Raw genomic sequence first — 6518 nt, 5'->3', positions numbered from 1 at the left:
TGCTAAATGCTTAGTTCCTGAATCCAGATCACAGGTTCACCCTATTCATACACAAATACACCCTTAAGACAGGTAAGCAAAAGACAGTGGAGAGGCTTTCCCATTTCCTTCCTCCTTGCAGAGAAATATTTGAGGTCAGTTTCGGAGAGTCAAAATGGTTTCAGGATTGCTCTCCTCTACTATTTCAGACACATGGTTTATATACTTATGATTGTGCTTGCCTTGCAAATTTATGAACATTATATATATATATATATATATATATATATATATATATATATATATTTGCTTTCGTAGATTTTCACGGGTACAGGAATGCAGGTTTTGGTGTCCTCGGGTATCTTCCTGTGTAAAAGTTGGGGTGTCTAGGCGACGTTTCGACGAGGTCTCACTCGTCATCTTCAGGCTGGTGCTTTCGGCTTCTTGTTGCTGGAACAGAGCAGGATCTCAGTGTTTGAGTTCCTATAAATACTGTTGAGGAGGTGTGGCCTCCAATGTTCTAGGCAGAGAGGAAGTTCCCAGGCTAGTGTGCCTTTTCTTCTTTTGTTCCTTAATTGCTTGAGGGATATCTTGAGTGATTTCTTGAGTGATATCCTGAGTACCACTTAGGACACGAAATTAATTTTGCAGATTCCAAATTGCTCTCTAACATGGAACATCACCACAAGAGAATAATCATGGAAGCCATCGAGATAGAGAAACACCCTCACAACATGAACAAGCGTGACGACACATCCCGCTTGCCAGACATCTGGAAATTAGCCCTCCCCACAAAAACTGACACCAGATCCAGAGGCACACAGAACGCCATCACCAATCAACCACACCAGACCCAAACCCAGACCCTCTCCACAGATAAATTACAGACACCATCCAGTAGCCAAACCATGGTGGCACCTCCGGATGCTGCACCCCCCTGCAATCCCTACACAGATCTGGCTGGCACAGGCCACAAAACCACAGCTCGCCCCTATACACGAAGCCAAGCCAGAGCACAACTAAATGTAGTACACCCATCTTCTCAGAAAAACTCTTCACAAAGTTCAAGAGGTCAAGACACAAAGGCTTTAGTAACTAATCCACACCTAATGACCCACCTAAGTGGTACTCAGGATATCACTCAAGAAATCACTCAAGATATCCCTCAAGCAATTAAGGAACAAAAGAAGAAAAGGCACACTAGCCTGGGAACTTCCTCTCTGCCTAGAACATTGGAGGCCACACCTCCTCAACAGTATTTATAGGAACTCAAACACTGAGATCCTGCTCTGTTCCAGCTACAAGAAGCCGAAAGCACCAGCCTGAAGATGATGAGTGAGACCTCGTCGAAACGTCGCCTAGACACCCCCAACTTTTACACGGGAAGATACCCGAGGACACCAAAACCTGCATTCCTGTACCCGTGAAAATCTACGAAAGCAAATATATATATATATATATATATATATATATATATATATATATGTATATATGTATGTATATATATATATATATATGCTTTCGTAGATTTTCACGGGTACAGGAATGCAGGTTTTGGTGTCCTCGGGTATCTTCCCGTGTAAAAGTTGGGGTGTCTAGGCGACGTTTCGACGAGGTCTCACTCATCATCTTCAGGCTGGTGCTTTCGGCTTCTTGTTGCTGGAACAGAGCAGGATCTCAGTGTTTGAGTTCCTATAAATACTGTTGAGGAGGTGTGGCCTCCAATGTTCTAGGCAGAGAGGAAGTTCCCAGGCTAGTGTGCCTTTTCTTCTTTTGTTCCTTAATTGCTTGAGGGATATCTTGAGTGATTTCTTGAGTGATATCCTGAGTACCACTTAGGTGGGTCATTAGGTGTGGATTAGTTACTAAAGCCTTTGTGTCTTGACCTCTTGAACTTTGTGAAGAGTTTTTCTGAGAAGATGGGTGTACTACATTTAGTTGTGCTCTGGCTTGGCTTCGTGTATAGGGGCGAGCTGTGGTTTTGTGGCCTGTGCCAGCCAGATCTGTGTAGGGATTGCAGGGGGGTGCAGCATCCGGAGGTGCCACCATGGTTTGGCTACTGGATGGTGTCTGTAATTTATCTGTGGAGAGGGTCTGGGTTTGGGTCTGGTGTGGTTGATTGGTGATGGCGTTCTGTGTGCCTCTGGATCTGGTGTCAGTTTTTGTGGGGAGGGCTAATTTCCAGATGTCTGGCAAGCGGGATGTGTCGTCACGCTTGTTCATGTTGTGAGGGTGTTTCTCTATCTCGATGGCTTCCATGATTATTCTCTTGTGGTGATGTTCCATGTTAGAGAGCAATTTGGAATCTGCAAAATTAATTTCGTGTCCTGTTTCTTTCATGTGTTGGAAGAGAGAGGAAGTTTTTTCTTCTTTTTTGACGGCATTCTTGTGTTCTGCGATACGTGCATTTATTCGTCTGTTTGTTTGTCCAATGTACGTGGCTGGGCAGACTTTGCAGGGTATTTCATAGACCCCTTGGTTTTCCAACTGGATTTTATCCTTGGGGTTTCTGAGGATATTGGCTATTTTTTGGTTGGCGCAAAAGGCTGTTTTGATATTGTGTTTATGGAGGATTTTGCTAATTTTATCTGTAGTGCCCTTGATATAAGGAAGGAGGGCCATGCCATTGTTTTCTTCTGTGTCTTGGTTTTTGGGGGGTGTTTCTTTTTGGATTAGCTTCGTAACCCTGTTTTGCTGGTATCCATTGGCAATTAACACATTTGAGAGATTCTGTAACTCAGTTGTCAAGTGGTCTTTGTCAGCCAGGCGTTTGGTTCTGGAGATGAGAGTCTTGGCTACGGAGTTTATTTGTGCAGGGTGGTGGTGTGATTGTGCATGTAAGTAGCGGTTGGTGTGTGTTTTTTTCCGGTAGATAGTGTGTCCTAGGGAGCCATCAGGTTTTTTGTAGATTAGGACGTCAAGAAAGGGAAGTTGGTTGTTGGCTTCTATTTCCATAGTGAATTGTATTTTGGGGTGTAGGCTGTTGAGATGTGTGAGGAAGCTGTCCAGTTTTTCCTTCCCGTGTGGCCAAATTACAAAGGTGTCGTCAACATATCTGAGCCAAAGTTTCCAGAACCAAACGCCTGGCTGACAAAGACCACTTGACAACTGAGTTACAGAATCTCTCAAATGTGTTAATTGCCAATGGATACCAGCAAAACAGGGTTACGAAGCTAATCCAAAAAGAAACACCCCCCAAAAACCAAGACACAGAAGAAAACAATGGCATGGCCCTCCTTCCTTATATCAAGGGCACTACAGATAAAATTAGCAAAATCCTCCATAAACACAATATCAAAACAGCCTTTTGCGCCAACCAAAAAATAGCCAATATCCTCAGAAACCCCAAGGATAAAATCCAGTTGGAAAACCAAGGGGTCTATGAAATACCCTGCAAAGTCTGCCCAGCCACGTACATTGGACAAACAAACAGACGAATAAATGCACGTATCGCAGAACACAAGAATGCCGTCAAAAAAGAAGAAAAAACTTCCTCTCTCTTCCAACACATGAAAGAAACAGGACACGAAATTAATTTTGCAGATTCCAAATTGCTCTCTAACATGGAACATCACCACAAGAGAATAATCATGGAAGCCATCGAGATAGAGAAACACCCTCACAACATGAACAAGCGTGACGACACATCCCGCTTGCCAGACATCTGGAAATTAGCCCTCCCCACAAAAACTGACACCAGATCCAGAGGCACACAGAACGCCATCACCAATCAACCACATCAGACCCAAACCCAGACCCTCTCCACAGATAAATTACAGACACCATCCAGTAGCCAAACCATGGTGGCACCTCCGGATGCTGCACCCCCCTGCATTCCCTACACAGATCTGGCTGGCACAGGCCACAAAACCACAGCTCGCCCCTATACACGAAGCCAAGCCAGAGCACAACTAAATGTAGTACACCCATCTTCTCAGAAAAACTCTTCACAAAGTTCAAGAGGTCAAGACACAAAGGCTTTAGTAACTAATCCACACCTAATGACCCACCTAAGTGGTACTCAGGATATCACTCAAGAAATCACTCAAGATATCCCTCAAGCAATTAAGGAACAAAAGAAGAAAAGGCACACTAGCCTGGGAACTTCCTCTATGCCTAGAACATTGGAGGCCACACCTCCTCAACAGTATTTATAGGAACTCAAACACTGAGATCCTGCTCTGTTCCAGCAACAAGAAGCCGAAAGCACCAGCCTGAAGATGATGAGTGAGACCTCGTCGAAACGTCGCCTAGACACCCCAACTTTTACACGGGAAGATACCCGAGGACACCAAAACCTGCATATATATATATATATATATATGAGAGACCTTAGAATTCCTATAACACAGACCAGCAAGAATTCTCTTTTATTTTGGAAATGTGTGTATTAGAAAGAATGAACAAAATGTTGCAGTTCAGCGATCATATGTTTACCTTTAAAAGTACCAATCAAATCAGAGATGAAGTAGCTGCTGCAGCTGCTCCTACCTGCTGCTCCCTTGAGCCTTTCATACTCCCTCTTTCCCTACCTGCAGTAGCAAATGAGACCCCACCACGTGAAAGAGAATTGAAAAAAAAAAGGACCTGGGGAAGATCAGGAGCTGCAACAGTTATATAGGCTTTGATTGTTGTGCCTTTATGGCTTTGGACTGCTGTTTTAAATGTTTCAATATGCATCACTAGGTGTGTGTTTTTTGGTAACTGATCATATTCTGGATTGTGTTTTAAGAATGTTGTTCATACATTGTTACTGTTTTGTAGGCTGCCGTTTAAGAAATAAATAATGAAATCAATTCATGTTCTCTCTCTGGATTGTAAACTGGAAATCAAAGAAAGAGATTCCGTATCAAAAGAGATTCTGTAATACAAATATTAATCTATTTGAATGAAAATGCCTTCTATTACAATTTGTTGGCATCCATCTGTCTTGAGAGACAATGGAGTGTGCCTCTAGGGGGTTTAGGACCAGAGTATTCCTTCTACTTCCCCAGGTTCATGAACCCCATCTGCCCCTCACCTGCCTCTACAGCATGAGCAGAAACCACCTTCTTGAACGTTGTACCCAGTATTGGTCTTGTCCACTCAATTTGCTGGAGCCTGTCTTTACATGCTAGGAAAGTCCCTAATTCACTAAGGGTTTGAGACACATTAACTCCCCTCACCTGGTTTAACCAGCCAGTTGAAGCAGTTCCTGGGATGCTGACAGCTTCTGGGAGTCACAGGTGAGAGTTGAGTGTAGGGTGGGGCACTGGTGGAGTAATGTGGGTGCGGAGGGAGTGGACCGTCCCCGGTACCAGTATTCCGGTAGGGTGCCATCGTGGCGGCCCCCCTGGACACACACCGTGCACCCCCCAGAACGCGTGCCATGCTCCTCGGATGCGCACCACGCCCCTGCAGGCGGTATGCCATGCCCCCAGGATGCATGTCACCCCCCGGGGTACGCGTTGCAGTCCCCGGGGTGTGCCAGCCACGCCCCTGCCTGTTCGCCACCCCCGGTAGCAGAGCATGCAGCTTCGCCACTGGGGTGGGGACCAAAGGTGGACAAACTACCCTAGAAGGAGCATGACAGCTCTTGACAGGCACCTTCATGTATTCAGCACCTGTTCAAATTCTTAACTGGTACAATCACACGAGACAGCTGCACCACATCAGCTTCTTCACATGTAAATGGACGCTATGATTCAGGTCAGAGCAATAATATTATTAAAATAATACAGAATATTCATCCATGATATAAACTGATGTCCAGGGTCAGAAAAATAAGATAACAGAGACGCCAATGAGCTTAAACCTCTGAATTACCAAATCAGCTTATGGCAATTTTATCTACCTCATTTTTCCTGATCCTTTTTGCAGCCAGTGCATAAGTAGCCAGTTGAGCTAACATTGTTACATGGTGAGAGTTTTCATGTTCTGAATTCCTTCCTTTGCTTGAGATCACTGGAGACTTATGGCATTTATTTATTTTTTATCTTATCATATATGTTGAAATTGTTTCAGTTTGGTTGTGTACTTTTTGGTGTTTCATTTTTTGTTTATGACTACTTTTGTTATGCTTGTAATTATGCAATTTTTTCCATTCAACATTGAGCATGGTTTTAACTATGGAAAGCTGGCATACAAATAAATTATGCATTTATTCATGTAGTTAAGGTCATGATGAGGCATATTTATTGACTGTAGAGCCAGGATCTTTACATAATGTGCTTGTTAAAGAGGCTTAGCACAATTTACCCTAAATCACAGTCCTGGCATAATGCATTAGGAGATTACTACTTAAAACATATTTTTGAATGACTATAAATGTCATAAGTGCTGATATGCCACCTCCAGTTGTTCCTTAATAAACACTAAACATATAGAATTTACCAGGAAATATGAGTCAACTAGAAATTCTAGTTTAATTAACTTGGTGACAATTCATCTCTGAAGACAGCTTGGTAATTTTATTCTTTTCCATTACTTTTCCAGCTAGTTTCATTTATTGTTTTATTTCTCTAATATATAAACAAGATTTCCTATTCTAAAGCTGCTCG

This window comes from Podarcis muralis, chromosome 11, assembly GCF_964188315.1.
Source record: "Podarcis muralis chromosome 11, rPodMur119.hap1.1, whole genome shotgun sequence".
In the NCBI taxonomy this organism is placed as follows: Eukaryota; Metazoa; Chordata; class Lepidosauria; order Squamata; family Lacertidae; genus Podarcis; species Podarcis muralis.
The sequence above is the reverse complement of the archived record's forward strand: the minus strand, read 5'-3'. Positions refer to the sequence as shown.